The sequence below is a fragment of the Ambystoma mexicanum genome, chromosome 4q, assembly GCF_040938575.1.
Source record: "Ambystoma mexicanum isolate Mex_15411 chromosome 4q, UKY_AmexF1_1, whole genome shotgun sequence".
NCBI lineage: Eukaryota > Metazoa > Chordata > Amphibia > Caudata > Ambystomatidae > Ambystoma > Ambystoma mexicanum.
The window spans coordinates 168891146-168914540 of record NC_090928.1 but is presented as its reverse complement, the minus strand read 5'-3'; positions in this window follow the sequence as shown (position 1 = coordinate 168914540).

Below are 23395 nucleotides of genomic sequence, written 5' to 3'. Positions count from 1 at the left end.
GCACCTGCTGCCCCTCAATTCATCCTCCTCGTGTTCAACTTCCTGCTGCTCCTTATCTGTCTCTGCTCCACCTCCTGCTAATCCTTCATTTCTGCCTCCATGAGTTCAAACTTTTGCTGCTGGCCCTTCTCCTCACCAGAATATCAGGTCCTTCCAAAGAGGTCCACTTTCTCAATAAGAGCTGTCGGGATAGATGAAGCTAAGAAAAAAGGTTTTCACAAGGGATTTCTACTAGTAAACATGGGTATGCAGTGGGTTTCCTTTTTTTCTATGTTTAGAATTGTTTAATGAAAAGGGAATTAAAAAATAATATGGGATTGGCAATGGGGTTCGCACATTATACTGAGTCAAAAAATAAGCAATCTGAAAGAACTTGATTAAAGGTTTATCATAGAGTATCCCGAGGTTATGGAACTGCAAACAAAAAGAAAAATAAACAATTAAATACCACAAATGTATTATCAAAATGTCACACAAAAAACCTTTAAGGGGCTACAGTGCTCTCTCTCTATGTTGATCAGCTTTGTTCCTGTTATGCCCTATCTGAGGGTCGAGAGGTCCCATCTCCCTCGGTCCTCTTTCCCTCCCAGCCACACTTGGAATAGAAACACAGAGCCACAGATATGTATTACCTTCTTTATTCTCATTTCCAGCTCTGCCTTCCCAGGCTCTAGTAGCCCCTCTTCTTCCCCTCTATTCCCCATGATCTCCTACCTCCTTGATCTTAAGGTCGCCCCAGGTCGTCCTGTGTTTAAGGTAGTCCATGATCATTTCCAATCACAACATCCCCCCCCTCACATAGCATTGAACTCCCCTCTCTTGTAATCAGTACACCATCTAAGGCCCCTTTTTCTTCTGACTGCTTGGACTCTTCTAGTTCCACATCCCAGGTGTTGACCCTTTGTTCTCCATGGGGTCGTGTGTCCCTTCTTGAGTACCCATCCGGTGGCGCTGCTTGCTTCCATGGTTCCCACAGGCATATTTCGTACATCGCTCTTGTCATTCTTCTTTGCAAGGGCAGTGTGCCTCTTGGCAGGAAGAGTACTACATCTCTGCCCACTCCTTCGAGGTGGTTCTCCCTCCTGCCTCTGGTACACTGGTGGCTCACCGCCGGACACAGTCATCACTGGGGGAATGACAGGAAAAACCTGTAGCACATTCGGTCTCCTTGGCTCTGCTGGGCTGCTACTTGGCACAATGTTTCATCTATGCTGCGTTGGACTCGGAGCAGTGTAGCGCGGTCTGCACGTATCGCAGCAATGCTGCCATCCTCTTTTGGGCTTTCAATCATTGCGGCCCGTACATCTACCCTTTCATGAATGCGGGCCAGCTCTAATATCTCCTCCAGCGAGAGAGGTTTCTTGAGGAGATGCTATGGGGATATCAGTGATTTGCAGCCTTCTGTTATTCTCAACCATATTGCTTCCTCATTGGAGAAGTTGGCAACATCGCAATGGGCTGTTTTCTTTTGTAGCCTGGTGACAAAGTCTGCCATTGTTTCATCAGGCCTTTGCTGGCATCCGTTGAACTCATATTGTTCAAAGTCCTTATTTGGCTGTGCAACGAGTCTCTTGTCCAATGCGGCGATGGCCAGGTCACATGTAGTTTTCTCCTGTGGAGGAATGCTCTTAAGGATTCCCTTTATCTCTTTCCCAGCCAGGTTGGTTAGGATGTCAAGGAGGGCTATGGATTTGTTGTCCCCTACCGTTTCATGAACTCAGATAATTGTTCTACCCATTCCTCCCACCGCTGGCCCCTGTCCAGTTGTGGCTGTAGTTGGAAGAGTTGTGATCTTCTTAAGAATAGCGCTCGGGACCTGGCAGTTGCTTGGGCCATTCCTTGGGCCTCCTGTTAATTTTCCATGGCTGTCTCCCTGGAGTGTTCCTTTACCTTCCAGTACCCTGTGTTGACTCTTTCCTGATGACGCTTGGTCTGGCTCTGGTTTCTGGCTTGTGTATGGTCTCTTCTTTTCCCTCACACCATTGAAGGTGTGGTGTCCTTTGACGTGGACGTCGCCCTGGGTGTCTTTTCCGACCCTGTGTCCTTTGTCCCCCCTTTGCCTGAAGTGGTACTGGGTGTAGTTGAGTGGCTGTATTGAGTTCCTCCCAGCCACAGCAGTCCTCTGGGGTGGGCGAGCCCTGAGGCGAGTTCCCTCATCCTCTGGTATCCTTTCTGTTCTTTGATCGGTGCTCCTTGTATGTGGTGCCCTCCCCACCCACTGCACTAACAATGGTGTGGTGGGCCTTTGTCCCTGGGAAGCGAGGATCCAATACTGAAGGTTTTTTTTTTTCTTCTTCAGCCCTCATTTTTGTGACCGAGTATGTTGTAGTGACCCTTCCAGTGAGCGCAGACGACCTATTCGGTGTGCTGCTCACTGCCGTTTGTCCTCTGGGTGAGTGGTGCCTCCTTCCCCTTGGTGGATTAACTCTCTCCTGTTACCAAGGGCGGATTGCCCTTTCCAGTTCCTGTGGGTGGATTGCCCAGTTCCTCAGATGGGGCAGAGTGCCCTCTCGCCACAGGTGCTTTTGCCCACTCACCCTGTGTATGCGGATTTGCCTTTAATGCAGTGTTCCTCCTTTGTTTCCCCCAGTTGTTCCAGGGCCCTTAGTTGCTGATGAGGAGGAGCATGCCCTGGGGTCCTTCCCCGGGCTCTTCTGTGGTTTATCTGCCTGCTGCACTCCTATCTCAGGCTTAACAGGGCCCCTGGCACCTGTTCGCAGTGCACTGGTCGGGATCTAGATTTCCTCCTCCTTTTGACGCAGTGGTGAGCCGCCACTGTGGCGGTCTTCCTGACTGGCTGTTCCACTGGGCAGAATGTTCACCTTTATTGGTGTTTGTAGTAGCCAGGATTGGCTGTGCGGCTAGGCGGATTGCCCTGAAGCTCTTCCTGCAGTAAACTGCCGACTCAATACCAGGTGGGTGGCCCTTCTCTCTTTAGTGGGCGGACTGCTCTCCAGCTACAGTTGCGGCAGACTGGCGTTTACCATTGGACGGATTGCCCTTCCTAATGTACCATCGGGCGGATTGCCCTTCCTAATGTGAGGAATGGAGTGCCCTCAAGCGAATGCTGCGGTGGACTGCCGTTCTACCATCGGGCGGATTGCCCTTATAATTGTAGTGGGCGGACTGCCCTCGAGCAAAGGTTGAGGCAGACTGCCGTCTTATCACCGGACAGATTGCCCTTCTCAATTCAATGGGCAGATTGCCCTCCAGCAATCGTTGCGGCGGAGTGCCGTCTTCCTTAATTGAAAGGATGGAATGCCCTCCAGCAATGGTTGCAATGGAGTGCTGTCTTCTCGCCAGACCTATGGTTTTCTGCAATGTGGTCATGTTCCTTCGTATATTCAAGTTTCCAGGGCCCGGATCAGTGGCTTACTTTGGCGGATTGCCCCCTTGCCTTGTGCAGATAAACTGATGCGCTGGGCGCCAGATTGCTTCCTCCGTCTCAGGGTGCACACAGCAACTTGCTATATTAGTATTTTTTTCCACTCGCCTTGATTCGATTCTCCTCGTCGCCAGTCGTTAAGCCCTCTCTGAGGGTCGAGAGCTCCCGTCTCCCTTGGTCCTCTTTCCCTCCCTGCCACACTTGGAATAGAAACACAGAGCCACGGATATGTATGACCTTCTTTATTCTCCTTTCCAGCTCTGCCTTCCCGGGGCTCTAGCAGCCCATCCTCTTCCTCCCCGTTCCCCGTGATCTCCTTCCTCCTTGCTCTTAAGGTCGCGGCAGGTCGTCCTGTGTTTAAGGTAGTCCATGATCATTTCCAATCACAACATCTCGCACATTATAAAGGCCAGTGCAAACCACAGAAATCCAGGAAGTGAGCTGGGTCTTCCGTCGGACCATCAGCCTCCTCAGAGAATAATGGGCTCTGATTGGCTTAATGACCCTCTGCGGGATGCTCAGTATTCAGCTTCACCCACCCATGCATCCTCCTCATGTTGAATATCTCGCAATGATTTGGGTGCTAATTTGGGCTGTGGACCAGCCCCATGAGACCTTGAGGAAACTTAGAATATCAATTGTGATAGACTGTTCATCTTTGGTAGTGGTTTGCCTTGTTCCGTTAACTATAACTGGTTGGACTGGTTCAGAGGCTCAGGTCTTTTTCTGCCATAGACCCGGTTTTTAATGAAAAGCAAAACATTTTCTATCAAAACTGTTCAGATCTTCATGAGATCTGAAGAAAACCTGTGCCCTGTTCCATTATCACCTGAGTTGCAGAAGTGCATGTGCTACATAGTCAAATCAGACAGCACTGATACAGTGCGAATGCAAACAAAACAAGAAAAATAAGTGATTAGACATTGACGTGTAAAGTATAGGACCGCTCGCTGCATTGCCCAGCTCACCACTCCTTCAAATTTTAATTAAGAAGAAGTGGTAGTGGCAACGTATTTTATACAAACATTTTCCATAACGGTGTATGCCAATCACACTTAAATGCACACCGGGCAGTAAGTGAGTAGCAGAAAGAGAAGCAAGCAATGGCCTCGATTGAGGACAGGAAGGGGAGCGTGACTTAGCTGGGGGCTGGTTGTCATTCGCCAAGCCAGTGCACTTACATTTCATTACATCAGCTGTCATGGTAAGGTGACCCCTCTAACGAAGAGATGCCGTGCACTGTCAGAAGACAGGAACACATGATTTAAATGTATGTCAGTTTTTCTATCATTTTCTCTGTGTAGCTTTATCCCAAAAGAGATTTCGGATGGTGATAGATGACCCTACAAGGCATCTGTTCCTCTTGAGAACGTGCCTGAAATAAAATGTTCCAAAGTGGGACACAAGCTCTGGGATGCTGGTCCGCTTGGATTTTGGTTGAGCAACATATATTTGAGTTTACTTACTATGCCCAGGGAATTTTAAAAGGTTTACAAACTATGTTGTACAATGTTTTGTAGTGTTGTGTTTTCTGCATGTCAATGCTGAGCTGTCAAAGCCCTTTCAACCATGGACAAATAAAGCTCCATGTAAAAAATGAAAATACAAGAGAAATGGCCAAAATGTTTGCAACACAAATCTTCCTGTTAAGAACAATTGGAAATGTGTAAGGATATGAAGCAAGATTGTAGACATTTGCCTGTCGAAAATATCCAGTGGTCCTAATGGTAGTATTACTATCCACTGCCACTTTTCACCATACAGTTTACTAGTTGTACAGCTTCTGCTAGTGACTGTGTTCTATCTTGTATCGCATACAATTAGTGGTACGTTATATTACTTCGGCATCCTGGAACATGGAAGGTGGGTTGTTCAGAGGGTGACAATTGGAGCTGGTCTGGGGATCACAGTGGCCCTCATTACGACCCTTGCGGAAATCGGAAAACGATGGCGGAAATGCAATACCGCCATCGAATAGCGCTCGGTGCGACTATGACCCGTCACCGCAAAGTACGAAGCCATTAGCGACACCGTAGTGAACGCCAACGCTAACTGCACCAAGCACGCGCGCGCGCGCCATGCGAAACCGCAAACACCACCATGGCGCAAGGGTACGCCAATTCCGACCCTAGCGGACATGTACCTAACGCCATCAGGCATGGCGTAATGTACCATTCCGCCATGGTGAGAAGTACGGCATCGCGAATCAACCGTAAACGGCCCCACTGAGTGCCTGTACACCGCTCCCTGCCCACAAAGTACAACTCCCCGTAGGTGCAATGAAGTCACAATGCAACCATTGAAATGTACAAGTCACCCATGCATGGCAACGAACAAAAGAAACACAAGAGGGGCCAATGGGAGCTGCAGGGCACAGATGGCACGAATACAGAAGCCATCCCAATGGACATGACCACAGTCCCCCACCAAGAAACGCACGCAAACACAGGCACCTGTGACCAGCAATATTCCGAGAATCACATCATTCCACCAGTCCACCTGGCTGACCGGCATCTGTTACACAAAACCCAATCCCCCGCCCCTGAGCATGACAACATTCAAACTGTCATATTGGCAGCCCCCATCCCTGACCTCACGGGCTTAGTAGGCAAACGCGCCCAGTACAGTACCACGCAACTAAACTCCGAAGCTGGAACCCAATGCAGATCTCCTCACAATACATCGCCCCCCAAATAGGCATATGCCACATCACTTGCAATGAAAAACGCTACACGGGCCAAATCAGAATAGAAATTTAATGCACATCAAAGTCACCAAGCCCATACAGCCATCAGGCCATGAACTCCAAAACACTAATCACCATTGTGGGCTGCATCCGCAAGAAATGACCAGCCACTACTTGTGTGTCGCCCTGTTCCCTCATGGTACACAGAGCCACATTCACGTACGAAAAGGCAACATGGAAGCGCACAGAACCGCAGGGCCGTCCCAATGGGGAGGCACTAGTCCAGCTGAAAGGCCGAAATGTTGCTCCGAGCCACCAGTACTGCGTAAGGGCATGTGGGCCATTGGCGATCGTCCCATAAGATCGTAATGCTGCTCCACTGATTAACACGAAGCAGCAGGTGTCGGGAGTAAAACCCATCTGCAGGAGTGGCATACAGATGGCAGTGGCAAAAGGGGAGGAGATACCTGTCAACCAAAAGAAAAGAAAAAGAACAGAATGGCCATCAGAACCACATTCCAACAACTCACTTCAATGATCACACGAAATCCACAGCCATATGCATGCTAGCCCACTCCAAAGGATCATCACCACCCCAAAACCACTTGCGACTCATAACCATCTATATCGAGGTGCAAACACCATCACAAACGAGTGTACCTGTGCATGCGTCTGTCAAAACAGAATCCATCAGATGGGAATGTTAACGTGCATGGACACAAGTGTCTGAGGGCGCGTCGAGACAGGGAGGGCTCAACAAGGCCAGATAGACGATGGTCCCACTATGGCAGCCCTGCATCACATAGTGTAGGGGAGGCGGATAGATCGCAAGAAGTCGTGTACATGGCAAACTCTGTATCAAATCACCTGCCCATGTATCCATTCATCATTCCCTCATCCCGGAATCAAAACGCCTGAATAATTACTCACATAACATTAGAAACATCCATTGAGTCTGTGCGTTATGCAGCCTGCAAAATCCACAGTGCCCCAGCCCGTAATTCCAGTGTAGTGAAGTAACATGTATTTGGGAACGTCCGGCCTCATCGCCCACGTAGCAATTGCGCATCCCAAACTATTCATATCAATCATTGCTTCCTCGCCATGGGCCCTGTCTCAAGGACATTGAACAATAGAACGTTATATTTGCAGTCAGACCTGTGGGCATCTCCTCGCCGCTAGCTGGAAACCGAAAGCGCCGCCCTTCGAATTCCTCATTTGCAACATCACGCCGAAAAGGCATCTGTGGCCGTTTGAAATCACTAATTATTCCATCGAGTGCGGCTGTGTGTGAAAATGGCAACTGCCTTCACCCACAAATGGGACGCCCCGCCCGTCGTTGCAACTCGGTACAGTGATGCATGAGGGCCCACCGTTACTCGAGTACTACGTTCCACTGACCCTTCACAAGTCTGTTCGCGACTGCACAGATAGTATGTGCAACAATGGGACCACAGCAGAATGAACATGTCAACCAATGTTACACGGCCATCGGGTACAAATACATGATTGCAATAGCAAGATGCCATTCCCCGATTTGCAGCGTTGTGCGCGGGACGTGCTCGGCCAAAGGGGAGAGCAGTTTGCACAGGTGGAATTAATCACCACAGGTGGAGGCCATACAGCCTGAAAACACATAAATTGCACAGCCAGTCTCCTCCCACAACCACACCGAAATGCTACCGGCAGGACTCGCGATGTTGGCCCTGGGGGACCTGATAGCACTGCAACTACTCCAACTCCAAGAAGAAGACGAACACCAACTGCAACCGGCCGCACGAAGGAGACGCAGGAGGAGGAGGAGGCCAAGGCAGGGCCAGCAAGGGCCGCCAGCACAGCCACTACCACCACGCAGGCAGCCCGCAATCCCACGCCTCCGAGCACATCCGTTCGACCTCACTGCTGAGCAGATCCACACCCTCTACCGTTTGGACCGGGACACCATAGCCGCCATTGTGGACATGACACAGGCTGACCTTGTCAGCATGATAGATAGCCCAACCGCCATCCCACCCCTACTGAAGGTGGTGTCTGTACTCCACTTCCTGGCCACAGGCACCTACCAGCACACAGTCGGACAGTTGCATGGCATTTCTCAGCCACTGTTCTCACGGACACTATTTCAAGTGCTCGATGCCCTCCTGCAGCACGCAGACGACTACATCTCTCTACCACGCTCGGAGCAGGAAATTACCAACACAAAAGTGGGATTCCATGTACTTGCCGGCATACCGGGTTGCATTGGTGCCATCGACTGCACCCATGTGGAATTGGTCGTCCCACATGCCATGGAGGCCCAGTACCGCAACCGAAAACAATTTCATTCCCTGAATGTACAAATGGTGTGTGACTCCAACAGGATCATTACACATTGTTGTGCCCGATTCCCTGGATCAACCCATGATTCTATGGTCTTGAGGAACTCTACAATACCACGCTACATGGAGCGACACGCAGGGAACAGATCCTGGCTACTCGGTGAGTCTCATTACATGCATGATTATGTGGGGTATGTGATTTGGCAATGACCTGGCAGGAAGGGGCGGGGGTGTGCGTACGTAGCAATGGCATTCCACATCATACGTTTCTCGTCCACATACAGGTGATGCTGGATATCCACTGAAGAGATGGCTCCTCACACCAGTCCGGAACCCACGGGACCAGCATGAGGAGGACTACAACCATGCCCACTCACGTACCCGTGTAGTCATTGAACAGGCATTCGGCCTACTGAAGACTCGTTTCCGCTGCCTCAGCAGGTCTGGCGGGGCACTCCTGTACCGCCATGAGAAGGTTGCAAAGATGGTCATGGCATGTGTCATGCTCCACAACATGTGCGTACGTAGAAATGTGCCCATGCCCCCTGACGCAGAACTGCAAGCACCAGATGATGGTCATGATGAGGGTGGGGATGTGGCAGCACCTCATGGAGTCTGCGAGGCACCGGAGGCCCGTGACATTCGTCAGCATCTCATTGATGTATGCTTCTAGCACTCACGCCTGGTGGCTGATACATGGACACGGGACTCGTGGCACTGTGTGTGTCTGGGACATGCACAATATGGACTGTACGCCTATGATGGCCTAGTACACAAAGATCAATGTCCACACATCTCATTGGTTGATCGTGCACTTTTTATGGCATATGTGATGTCATGTTGAACACCCTATCGACCCGCCACCCAAGTGAGCCCAACACACCCCCTCCACCCTCCTACCTCCCCCCCGAACACCAGTGTCCAAAGATGCTCATTGTCAGTGGGCTGTCGCTATTGCAAGCCCCCTCTGCGGGTATCAGGGGCACCCCTGCCTGTGGAGCGCAGGTTCCTTCCAGATCTACGTTGGGGGCTGCCCTGGACGGAACTTGCAACGGATGATGTGTCTGCCTGCTCACGTCCATGCATGTCCCTAAGGGTTTGCGAGAGCTCAGTGAGCACACGGCGCACTGCGGCAAGTTCGGCACATACGTCTTTGGACGTCGCATGCAGTTCCCCCCTCAGGCTCTCGGTGCTTCTCTCCATTTGGACTCTCAGGCTCTCGGTGCTACTCTCCATTTGGACTCTCAGGCTCTCGGTGCTACTCTCCATTTGGACTCTCAGGCTCTCGGTGCTACTCTCCATTTGTGCCCTTAGCGTCTCTGTACCTCTCTCCATTTCTGCCCTAAGTGTCTCAGTTGATGTTTCTATGTCTGCCTTAGTGCCCCCACATTCATCGGCATGGTCCTTGAGGAGTGTGGCCAGTTGCTGCTGTTGTACGATTAACTGGTCGAGGGACTGTTGCCTCTGCTGGGCCATGGCCATTTGCGGGGGTGTCACAGAGGGGCTGTTGTCCTCATGTTGCCTTGCCACAGGGCTTGTGGGGGATGGCCAGTCGTCGTCTTGTGGGTGCCCCTGCGTGGTATCCTCATGTTGTACGGGATGGGACAGACAGGGGGATTGGGACAGGTCATGGATGGATCTGACTTCAGCATCCCCATTTTCTGTGTCCGAGCATGCTGCCATCAATGGGGTGTCACCTATGGTGCTGCTGCCACCAGAGGCAGTGCCTTCTGTGGCATCCATTGGGGGGACCTGTGGTGGTGGTGTTGTGGGCATGCTGGCTGCTGGGGTGCCTGTTGATGTTCCCTCCTCTGTGCTGCCACCTGATTTGTGCTGCTGCCGTGTCTTGATGCGTGCAGCTGAGGTGGAGGGTCTCTGGCCGTTGGTCTTGGCCCTCTTTGCAGGTGTGCTGGTAGGGGTGTCCTGTAGCTCGTCGTTTGGATCGGACCCTGTGGTGGAGTAAAGGAGGGCGAGGGTTATTGATGGGTCTGTGGGAATTGGAATGGCATTGTATCACATGCATTGGGGTGGTACCTGAGGGTGATTTGGGTCGGGTCCTTGGAGGTGCTTTGATTTGTGTGTGGAGTGAGGGTGCAGTTGTTTGGCAGCCTGCAGTTTGGGTGTGCCTGCTGCACGTGTAGTGCGTGTATTAGGGGTTTTTAATTATTTATGTATTTATTGTGGGTTTTAACGTGCGCTATCAGGCCGATGTGTGTGGACGTTCTCCTGGACATGTGTTTCTGTTGCACTATGTGGACGCATGGTACTTCACATGGATGGACTGTGTGGATTTGGCATTGTTTTATCTGGCCCACCTACCTGAATCTTCGGATGTCTGCATTCCTTTCTCCATCCCTCCGACTCCCTCTATGCTCTCCATTCCGATGGTGGAGGCACAGATTTCTTCCCAGGGGGTCAACTTGATGGGTGATTCAGGACCTCCCCCGGTGGCTGTGGCAATGTTGCGGTTGGCAGAGAGTATGCTGCGGACGCGTATCCGCAGGTCGTCCCATCGCTTGCGGCATTGCTGTGGGGTGCGGGGTGCGGTCCCCACCGCACTTACCCGCTGTGCCACCAGAGCCCATATGGTCTTCTTGTTTGCAAGTGCCGTTCTGGTCATTTGCGTGGAGAAGACGACGGCAGCATTCTCCTGGAGGGTCTCTGTTAGCACGGTGAGTTCCTCACGGGAGAAGTGGACCTGCCGCTTGCGGTCGCACGCTTTCTTCGCTACTTTTCCCATTTGTCTTGGTTTCGCTAGGGTGGGTGACGGGTTGGGGTGTGTTTCAGGGTAGTGATTTTAGTGGTTGTGTGGTTTTAGTGGTTTTATAGGTGTACGCCGGGATGTTTCCCGTTCCGGGCCCATGTTTTTACTTCCGTTTCCGTATATTTCCGGTCACCGTACTTTCCGGTAGGCGCACACTGCGGTGACCGCTAAGAGGGGTGGCGGTATTGCACCTAGGGCGCCGTACGGCGGCGGTGTGGGCCGTTTTGGGGTCATTTCCGCCATCGCGGACTTTGCACTTCCGCCGTGGCGTGGTGCTCGTGCCCGATGGGTCGGAATGGGCCGCACTTTGCTCCTTCGTGCAATGGCGGAAACGCTATTTACGCTGTGGCGCTCCGGTCAGTCACTTTCCGCCAGGGTCGTAATGAGGGCCAGTGTGTTGGCTCCACTCTGGGGTCTTTTGTCTGAATGTATGCTGAAGCAGCCCACAGGTTACCCGACACATGAATGTCAATGTAAAATTGGTGAAAAGTTGTTAACCAGTTTCCCCAGAGCAATCAGCAGTGTAGTGCAGGAAGATCGAAGAGTTACATTTCAATTTCACAATAGCCCAATGATAAAAGCTTCAAAAAGCGGAAGCAAGGCCACTATCAACACCCAATAGTTTATACGGCCAATTGGACAGTGGATTACAAAGATTAACATGCAAGCATGGTCTCTGTTCACATACAACTGCAGTCCAGCTTTTTTGCATTGATGGGAATGTATTGAATACAACGCATCCTGAAGAGGTGGCGATCCATTCCAGATTGTCTCAGGTTGGATGTTGCAGATAGAGTTGGAATAATACTGTCAGGTTTAGTGGAAGTCTGACTCCTCCTTCTACAAAATTGAGGCACGGTTGAAACTGAAGTGGAGGCCAGGTTGTCACACCATAGTTCCCTTTCACACAACCCAAAGACACAGTGTTTAGTCAATGCAAGGGTGTGAAATGACATGAACAATCAGCATAAAGACTGATAAACTGAAGCAAGTGTACACTAGAAATGTTACTGTGATCTTCAAAGGTCTGCAAGTGTTGATCAACATGCCAAACGCCCTAGAGTTTTCTCTTTTTCTGCCAATTTATGTACCTAACCTACAGACAATGAAGGAGAAGGGGATGACACCAATGCTTATTATATGTCCAAAAGAAATAATATTTTTAAAAGTTTGCATTTTGACACCAGGAAACACGATTGGGAAGATGAGCTTGGGCACATGACAAATGCATTATTTCAGTAATAACCCCTGAACTGGAGGGGCATTAGCACTTTAGCTGATGCTCCGGGGTCCATAGCTACAGGCACTGGCGAAGTGAGGGCCTTAATGCAGGTTGTTGACCGGGGTAATAATAGTGTCTTTTTTTCAATTGCGAAATGGCTTCAGCGTTTTGCAACTTTAAAAAAGAAGAAAAGAAAATAGATAGCCACCATGGAATGGCGAGAAGGGACTATTTGTAGTCCCTTCTGCCTTTCCATGGCAGCCATTGACATGTGATAAAAAAAATAAAGATGACCGACCAAGGAGCCGGGAGAAGGGACTACATGTAGTCCCTTCTCCCTTTCTATGGTGTGCAGGACAAGGCTGCGACAAGCCCCACAAAGGCTTTGCCGGGCTGGTAACAGCCCGACGAGGACCAATCAGATTGCTTGTTGAAAACTAATATGCAATAATAATAATCACACAGCAGACACAAGCATAAAGCGTGAACATTACTTAGATTAAGTGATTTAGTTTGTGAACACATTGGAACATATATTTAACTGTTTGAATACGACTGAAAAAAGATGGGAAGCTGCAGCAGCGGGTGTCATAAGCAGGGATTGAAAGATGATCGGAGAGGTGGGCAAAGGTGAATCCAGGGTGCCAGCTTGAATAATTTAGCCAATGGTTAATACTGTTTTGTGTTTAAAGTGGTGTGCAGGCACTTCGGGTGGTAGGGCCATAATGCAGCAGTGTAACTCATAACATGTCATAGAATGAGAAAAGGTGGCTAGTCCAAGCAAGAAATCCCCCTGTCAGTGACATAAAAAAGGAGCTAAACAAAAATAAACTGGTCTCTCTAAGTAAAGTTAATGGAGTAGAGGCAACTTTTGGCTGAGTTTGAGTCAGTTTATCCATGATTGACCACATTAATGTATTAATTAACAAAGAATGCCAAAAGTGTGGATTTGAATATATGTCGTCTGAGAAAGAAATCTGTAATTCAAGGAGAGAAAAGTGATGGGAAAAATGCATCTTTGTCAAATGAAGGGGGTAAGCACGTGGGTGTGAACAGATACGTTTAATGATCAATGCTAATTCTAATAAAGAACATGCCTTTATTGTTAATTAGAAATCAGAATGAGGAAACATTTGCCAGAGACTGCTGTGAAATGCTGTTTGGAAGTATTCAAAGCTGAGGTTGAGTCTTTGAAGGTATTTTGTCACCAAATTAAGCAACAATTGAGTGCTAATTCCATTTACACCTAAGGTAAGGAATATTCCCACGGCTTTGAAGTTATTTAATTGGGGGTAGAAGGTGTAAGTACTGGGGAGGCCAAGCTCATGGGTGAGGCACAGATGAAGCACTAGGGTTGTTGAGTGCTACACGGCCAGTAGCCACTTTAGGAGTAAGTGCAAACTTCCAGGGACGGAGTGCAAGGGGAAGTGCTGAGGTTAGACAGGAGCTGGCCCACTTGGGAATGGGAGGTTTATGTCCCAGAGGATGCATACGGGCCCCAGACATTAATCACAGCAACTGTGGGATTAGCAGAGGAAAGAAGAAGGGAGGCAGGATGTAAAGAGGAAAGTCTTGAGGAGCTTCTGTAATGAAGAAAGTCCTGCTTCAGGCGCAGAGTCAGGGGGGGGCTGTTCCATAGGAGGGAGCCAGCTGAGGAAAGCCATCCGCCACCTGCCCTCTGTTTAGCAAAACACTTTACACACAAATGGTTGGTTCCAGAGGAACCTAGTGTTCTAGAGGGTGAGTATTTAGTAAGATGAAGTTGAAGATAGTGTGGTCCCTGGGCCCAGACAGCCTTGTGCATTACGCAGAGGGATTTTAATTTAATCCGTGCAGCAACTGGGAGCCAGTGAATGCTTTTATGGGTAGGAGAGATGCGGCCCCTGAGTTTAAGGTAAAGGATAAATCTTGCTGCCCTATACTGGATTAGCTGGAGGGGTCACAGAGTGGAAGATGGTAGATTCAGGAGGAGGCTATTGCGGTCTAGATAGAACCAGGGATCCCTAAAATTGAGCCTCTGGGAGAAAGTGAGAAAGTGGAGAATTCCTTTGAGAAGGAAGAGTTGAAGGTGGGACTTCTTGGAAATGTCCAGATTGTGAGGGAGGAAGGAGAGAGATGAGTCAAAGATGACTCCAAGGTTTCTGGATTCAAAAGAAGGAGCAGGGGGAGAGCCCATGGAGGATGGCAAGAGTGAAGGGAAGAAGGAGAGAGCAGGGGTCCTGATGGGAAGGATCTCAGTTTTACAAGCTTATTTGTTTGTTTGTTTTATTCATTTGTAATGCGCGCCAGACCCAAGGTTATCAGGGCACATGAGCAACAAGGATATTCTCAGCTTGGTTACATTGCTGTACAAAATGTACAAGTATATACACAGGTAATACAGGGGCAAGTACAACGCGGGTGTTTTAATAACAAATTTACAAAACTACCCTGGAAGGAACTCTGCTATTGACAATATCTCTGTGGTGCCTCAGCAACTGCCATTTTTACCAATCCCACCCACACAAGCAGCCTGCATGGAACGTTCTCCTCCTTGATAAACACAGCGACTACAAGCTGCTCTTGATTTTTGATCCCATTTCTACACCATTTGCCATGCGTTAGTGGTGAGAGCAATAGGGCGACAGGGGGTGGTGACAGGGTGGCATACCTGAAGCACTTCCATTGTGGAAACATGGAAGACCCACATGGGCCAGGCTGAGTAAATCATTTTTTTCAGGTTATTTTCTGGAGTTTTTACCCCTACTCTAGAAAAAAAGCAAAATTGAGAAAGCCCGCAAAATATTACAAATTCAAAAAAGCAAAAAAGTGAATAATTGCCAGTTTATACAACTCTTTATACTGGATTCCTCACACCTCTAACTATTGAAATAATGGTTATTATTAATATGATTATTATTATTATCATTTTTATTGTTATTAGCGCTACCCATTTTAACAGTTATCATTTTTTAATATGTTCTTTCCTGCGGGGCAGCCCTGAAGAATCTCCTGTGAGTACCAAGAGTGAGAAGCAATGATTTAAAACATTGTTGAGGTTAATCCCTTGTAGCAAAGCCACACTGTGAAAAATTGATACGAGTCATCCTTTTTACAAAATGCACATCTTGAACAATCGTTAAGGGTTACCCCTTGTACTAAAGCTGTTACTTGAAAAACTAAGGACTACTAGAAGCTACTTTAAACATTAGATGTTCTGTGTGTCTGAGATCCAATACCTTGTAGTTAGGCGCTGGACAGTGGTTCCTTTTTATGAAATGAGTATCAATTTCCACACGCGATATGTGTTTGCAACACTTGTTGGTTTATTTCTCGACACGTGTTTCAACCATGAGGTTTTCCTCAAGGCAATTGTAGAATTAGTGTATTTCTGGATGGTTGGCAAAGAATCTCCTTGTTCAGCAATAGCCGAGGGTGGTATCTCTTTCCCTCTTTCCCTTGGGTGAGGGTCCTTGTGGTCTCTAGGTCTCACAGTGATCTGCTGCAGTCGCTCACTGCAGCAGATCACCGCAAGACCTAGAGACCACAAGGACCCTCACCCGAGGGAAAGAGGTAACACCCTCGACTATTGCTGAACAAGGAGATACTTTTCCAAACAACCCGGAAACACACTAATTCTACAATTGCCTTGAGAAAAACCTCATGGGTTGAAACACGTGTCGGAGAAATAAACCAACAAGTGTTGCAAACACATATCGCGTGTGGAAATTGATACTCATTTGATAAAAAGGAACCACTGTCCAGCTCCTAACTACCAGGTATTGGATCTCAGACACACAGAACATCCTTTGCAAACACTGGGACTTTAGGAGCTTTGTCCCCCTGAGATCGTCCTGACAGGCGGAAGGCAAGACAAAGAAGGAAGCAACGCACATACCAGCGTGAGACCCACAGTCCCAATAAGCTCTCTAATCACGTTAACTACTTTAAACATTATTAAGGTCATTCCTTGCACAAAAAGTGTCTCCTTGAAAAATGTAGGGTCGTACTTTGTAGCAAAGCAGGTCCTTAAACATTATTAAAAGTCACTTTTCAAACAAAAGTTGCCCCTTGAAAAATTGCTAATGGAAAATCTTGTTTGAAAGTTGAGCTTTTAAAAATTGTTAAGGGTTATTCCCTGTACAAAATGTGCTTTTTGAAAATTAATGGCCATCCCTTGTCGCAAAGCCGTTCATTGAAAAATTATTGAGGGTCATTCCTTGTGGAGAAGCGACTTCCTGAAAAATTGCTCAGTGATAACCCTTACACAAAAGGTTCAACTTCAAAAATAGTTAAGGGGAATTCCTTGTAGCCACTTTTTAAACACATTTTAGGGTGGATCCCTTGTAGCAAAGCCACTCCATGAAAAAAGTAAATGTTCATTGCTTGAACAAATGCCACTCCTTGAAACATTGTTAAGGACCATCCCTTGTATGAAAACTGCAGTTTGAAATATTATTAGGGGTCATCCCTTGTACAAAAGATGCTCTTTGAAAAATTAACAGTCATGCCGTGAAATATTAATTGTCATCCATTATATACGTAATCCATTCCTTAAAAAATTGTTAAAGGTCATCCCGTGTAGCAAAGCGACACCTTGAAAAATTGTTAATGGTCATTCCTCTTCTGAACGGATCTCTTTGTAAAATGAAGGTTCACCTCTTTTAATGAAACCACTTTATGAAAAAATTTGAACAACTATCCCTTGTCAAAAAAACGTGTCTTTAATGAGTGTTAATTGTCATCCTTTGTAGTGAAGCTGTGCTTTTAAACATTGTTAAGGGTGATTTCTTTTTCAAAAGCCACAGACTGAAATATTATTATGGGTTGTCTCTTGTATGAAAGTTGCTCCTTGAAAACTTAAGAGTCATCCTTTGTAGAAGAGCCACTGCTTGGAAAGGTTTTAAGGGCCATCCCTTATAAGAAAGGCATTTCTTAAAGAATTATAAGGAGTCATCCTTTATATGAAAGCCGCTCCTTGAAAAAGTAAGGGGTATCCTTTGTATGAAAGCCATACCTTGAAATATTGATGAGTTATCCCTTTTATGAAAACCACCACCTGAAAAATTATTAACAATCATCCCTTCTAAGACAGCTGCTCCTTGGAAAATGAAGGATCATCCCTTGCAGTGAGGCTACTCCTTGAAAAGTCTTTAAAGGTCATCAGTTGTAGCAAATCCATTCCTTGAAAAATTGTTAAGGGACATCAGTTGCATTCAACACTGTGTCCAAGAAAATGTTTGCCAGCAAGTCTCAGCATTCTTCGGACAACTTCATTGTTTGATATTGTCTGTATGATGACCAATAAGGAATCTAAGTGAAGTGAACTTATTTAAGGTAATCATAAAGTACAGTTGACAGGCTGGAGTCAGAAACACAAACATCTCTGTTGTTTTTCAGTATAGTGTTCAGATGCAGGGGCACTACCAAAATTTGAGTGGTGCACTCTTTTTTGAGTTCTGTAGATTCTTTTTTTCTACTTTTGGATCTGTATTGGGAGCACTCCATGCTCAACATTTGGAGGCCCCAGTGAGATTAAAGGACCTGAGGGGCTGGGGGGGGTCTCTACCGCACACCAGTTAGGAGTGGAGCCAGCATATAGAGACCAGTTTTGGTGTGCACAAATGAGGAAGCATTGCAGACAGCGGGTTACTAAAAGGTATGCTTGATCCCTTTTGCATGGCCCCCTGTCCAGGTTGGTGATTCATTTGGGAGAGGTCCAGCATTGAGGGAGTTGGAGGATCGACAAACACGTGAGTGCACCCTCGCACGAAAGCACAAGGTGCAGCATAGTTTTTGGTTTCGTTTATCTTTTCTTTTCTCTTTTATTATTGATTAGTGCACTAAGTGCAGGGATCTCCCTATAGTAGGGGAAACGGTGCATTGTGTTGTAGTGCATGTGGATTGGACAAGTGATCTCTCTAAAGTTGGAGAAAGACAGCAAGGCACAGTGTTGTATGAGGATTTGGTGAAGGGATCTTCTCAGTTGGGAAAATAATTACATCATAAGTAGCGTAGTATTGTGGTGTAGTTTTGCATGCAGGCTATGGAAGGGGATCTCCTACGTGGGGATGAAAAATGACATCATAAGTAGAATAACAGTACCAAATTGATGTGAAGTAATTTTGTGAAAATAGTAACCATGCTGCACAAAAGTGATTGTTTGAATTGTAGAGCATGATGAGAAGTAATTGTGGCATTTAGATGCGTATTATTAAGGGGTGTATTGTTGTGGATAGGGGTGTGATTACATTTAGAAGTGTACAAACTGGAGGTGTGATTTATATCTGTAGTGTTAGAGGAGAGGTCTTTTGGCTGTGTTGAATCAATATAGGGTAAGGTATTTGGCTTTGGTTGGATGGGTTGTGTTTTTGGATGTATTTTTGTCTAGTGAAGTATGGGTGACTGAATTATGATGGGATGTGTATGTGTGAGAAGTGTGTAAACGTATGTTTTGTGTAGACTTGAAGAAGTGAGGAGTGAAGGGTGTGGTGTGTGGCAAAGATGTTTAGACAACAACTGGTTGAATATTCGCATTGTTCAATTGGGATTTTAAATTGGCTTTTGAGAGTTGTAATGTATATTTGAATTTTATTGCATTTGATATTGACAAGGGGGAACACACAGAAGGAATAGGTATTGGGCACTGTGACACTTCCACAGCACTGGGACCAGATAATGAAATATCCTTTTGAGTGGGTACAAGAAAAAGCAGGGCAACTTTTCACGCCATGGCCTCTGGAGATTAAACATGTGTGAAACATCCTTGGGCATGTGTATGCATACCAAACATCGAAACATACAGGGCAAAAGTTGAAGAAAAGGCTAAGCATTTTGGAGTTGTGTAAATTATATGAGGAGGAGGAGGAGCACCCAGTGATTAGGGGGAAAGATGAAGGAGAGCGTTAGCACCCCTGCCCAGACTGACATCATCACTGCAGCGCACACAGCTGCTGCCAGAGTACCGTCAGCCCTGCCCCTGACTGGGTCCTTTCCTCTGAAGTATGCCCCGAGTTACACCAGTCCCTGATATGCTCCCAACAAGCAAAGAGATGAAGAAAAAAGAACTAAAACACATGGCAGAAGTATATCGAAACAGAATGCTAGTACTACATTGGTTTACAGAGATTGGGAAGAGAGTACACAGATAGATAGATGAGGTGTTGAAGTAAGCGGAGGAGTAGCTCCTGTACATGGCAAGGGAGCAGGAGGAGGGGCAGTGATGTATGACAACACCCCCAGTCAGTAAAGATCAAGACATATACGGATGAAGCTAGACAGCAAACCTGGTGTTGATTAAACATTTTCATCAACTGGACAGTCTGACACCAACCACGTCTGCGTGGCAAGGGGGGAGGAGGAAATGGTGGAATTAATGGTTCATGAAGAGAGGGAAGAGACGGATGACAGACCATGGGCTGAAACACTTAGGAGACGACACACCCGCATAACTGTAGTGATGGTTAAAGTGGACAAAGAGATGGGAGAAAATAAGCAGATGGGGACGCATCTCCCATTATTACAGAAATATTGAGGGGGTACTCGGTGTGTACCCTGGCCGAATATGGACAAAGAGAACTTAAGGAACAGTTTGCCGTCCCTCACCGCAGGTGCAGGGAAATTGATTCATGCTCTCAAAAGAGACATCAGGGATAACTTTGGCCATGGGCGACATGAAGTGTTTGTTCGCCACACAATAGGGGGAACACGCTAATGACGTACAGAGATAGGCAGGGTATGAGGGTGTGACAATAAAAAGTGATGCCCACAATGGCATGCAATTCAATAACTGCAGGATCAATATATGTAAGGCACAGAGGGAGTTGTACCCAGACACTATCGACATGCAGTCCATTCTGGCTCGCACAATGGTTCCAGATGAGGACCCCACACACTTCTTTCAAGAAATTAAGGAGATGTGGCATTTAGAGATCTGACAACCATGGGATACAAATATACCTGTTGCCTACCACATCTACTGAGAGGACTCCCAGCAGACGTGCAGGCAGAATTAGAGAAGGTGATGTGGATAGAGAAGAAGGGGTGGCCAGAGATACTGGCAGGACAAGGAGAGAAGGAAGGTGAAGGATTCTCAGAAGGCAGAGGTGAAATTGGTTCAGAGGAAGTTGGATAAAATAAGCTTTGAAGGAGCTGCCGCAGTTTCCTTTCCACATCGGGGGGCCTGTGCCACAGGGGGGATTTGTACCACAAGGTTTCGTGTATCAAGTGGGATTCCTCCCACAGGGAGGGGATATACCACAAGAACAATAGTTCAGCAGGGAGGTTTTGCTACACAGAGAGGGTTCACACCACAGGGAGCTTTCTCACCACAAGAAGGGTTTGCACCACCAAGAGGGTTTACACCACAAGGGGGGTTCATCCTGCAAGGGGGATCATTTCTGAGACCATGAAGGGGATTCCAGAGATGGAGGGGGTTTGGTTATGAAGGAGCAAGGGCACAACGTGGAGGACAATGTTGGGCTTGATAAGAAATAGGCCACTTTGTGAGGGAATGTAAGAACAGAAACAAAATATGGTACAGACCTAATGGCAACCCATACTACCACAACATGCCTTACTATCTACAGACACTGCAGCAAATACTTCCCATTCAATACACATTTCCCCAGTACATTCAGAGTATGCTACGGCAGCTTCCCCCGTTTGCCCCAAATGCGCCATTGATCCCCCAGTAGCAGCCCACACCAGTTTCAACCACTCCACAATTACAGCCACCATTTGCCCCACCCACTGGCTGTACATTACACCAATATTCACCACCAAAAACCTCTCCAGTTGCAATCACAGGCACAGATCCAAGTACACACACAAGCACAGACAGTTAATCAGCAATGGGACACCAACTTGTTACGTCAGGGCACAGTATAACACTACACATGAGCAGCAATGTTGAGGGGCAATCCTTTTTCTACATCTAGGCACAAAGCTAAATACCCATTAGGTCAGCCACAGAGGGCTCTGGTGTGCCCAATCCTATCAGTAACTCTAGGCCTGGAAGAGGAACCACAGATGGCAGTGAGTATAGGCGGCAAGCCATTCTCATTTTTGGCTGACACATGGGCTACCAAATCTTAGATTAGAGAAGGAAGATCCCGTTTGTCAGAAAGGATAATGGACATGCAGGGATTCTCTAGGGCTGTTGTAATGGTTCAATTCACCAAAGACATACCCCTTACCATTGACACTCAGAAAATAGTTGTGCCCCCTTTGTACGCCAAAGATGCACAAATAAACATATTGGGAAGAGACACTATGAGAAATTGAACATGTCCATTTTGTTCACTGTCAAAGGCCTAGTGTATTCCACTCCTGGGGTGTACTAAAACAAAGCATGCACAGTGTTTTAAATGGTCTGCACCCTCCACGCACTGCGAGGGGTCACAATATACCCACAATTATTCCTCTGGAGTGCAGGTGCTGTTGAGATTGGTACCTAGGATAAGAAACCACACCTTCTGATTACCCACAGAATGTATTTCTGTTTAGACAAGCAGCACACAAGGAAGTAGCATCAGAGACTGTCATCACTTTACAGCTAGATGCAGTAATAATACAAAAGAACAAGTTGGTCCTACAGGTGGTGGACAAGGGTAGTATTGAATAATGCATTGTCCTATGTTTTAACCCCACCCAGTGCATGGCTGACTTGACTTAATAACAACTTTTTGATGATGACAATGAAATACGGGAAATGGTGTTCGAGATAAGCATGCCATGTTTCCTGCTTGTACAATTTAGGGAGGTTCTCCAACTGGCACCCCTTATGAGGACGATGTCGGCACACTTGGAGGAGGACTTACAGAAGGTGCCTGCAGAGATTTGGACCAGTGGGCCCCATGACTTAGGGCATTTGAAGTGGATAGGCAAGTTGCATCAAAATGAAGGGAGGGGCCATTCTGCCTCGGGTCAAACAGCAACCCCTGTCCAGGGAAGCGTATGAAGGGATATATGACACCATTGTAGCATCCTGGTAACTAGGCATAATACAGCGCTCAGACTCCCAGACGTCTACCTTGTGAAAAAGGCAAAGTGGGGTCTTGGAGGATAGTGCAGGATCTACACTGACTGAATAACATTGTGGAGGCAGAGTTTCTGGTCGTACCGAATCCAGCCACCCTGTTGTGTAATATTCCCAAGGGTACAACATACTTCACATGGATCTTAAGAATGCATTATTTTCGATACCTCACTGTGTTTACGTACCACAGCCAGCGATTCCAACACCCCAGACTCCGGCAAAATGACTGTGAGTTCCCAAATATCTTTAGTAGGGTGTTGCAGGCAGACTAAGTAAATTTACAGACACCAGGCACAGTACAACACAGGGATGACCTTCTGTTGTGCAGCACCCCAGAGGAGCAGTTCAGGAAGGATTTGGTAACACTCTTGACAGTATTAACAGGCATGGAGTACAAATTGGAATGAGAAAAGCTGCAATATTGCAAGAGAGAGGTAGTTTACCTAGTGCATATACTATCATTAAAAGGGAGAAGATTAACACCTCAAAGTGCTAGCCACTCCAGATTAAAACAAAACATTATTTCTGTTTTCCCATTCCAATGGAGAAGTGATGACGGCTGTTCTCACTTAGAAAAAGCCACAAGGACACAAGCCCTTGGCTCATTACAGTGGTATTTTAGATTCAGTAATTCATGGGGCCTTTTCCGTGTGAACCAGTGCTTGCAGCAGCAGCTTTCCCAATTGAAAAATGGTCTGTCATAAAGGATGGAGCTACCTAATATGCGAGACAGGACCTCTACCATCATGGATTTCTATTGAGCCTTTGGGCCCACGCCTATCTAGAGTTGCCACCACATCTGGCCGGCTCATGTTCTCTCTTTACCCTGCACACACCAGCTATAGTTGCCACCCAGACGCTGCCCTTCTCAATATCTATACTGTTGCTGACTTGTCTATTGGTGCATGTTACTTTGCCAACATTTGAATGAAGCTTGCTCGTCTTCCCAGAAAAATATTGGACACTTGCGACCTAGACGTGCTGTTGAAGGACTGTCCAATG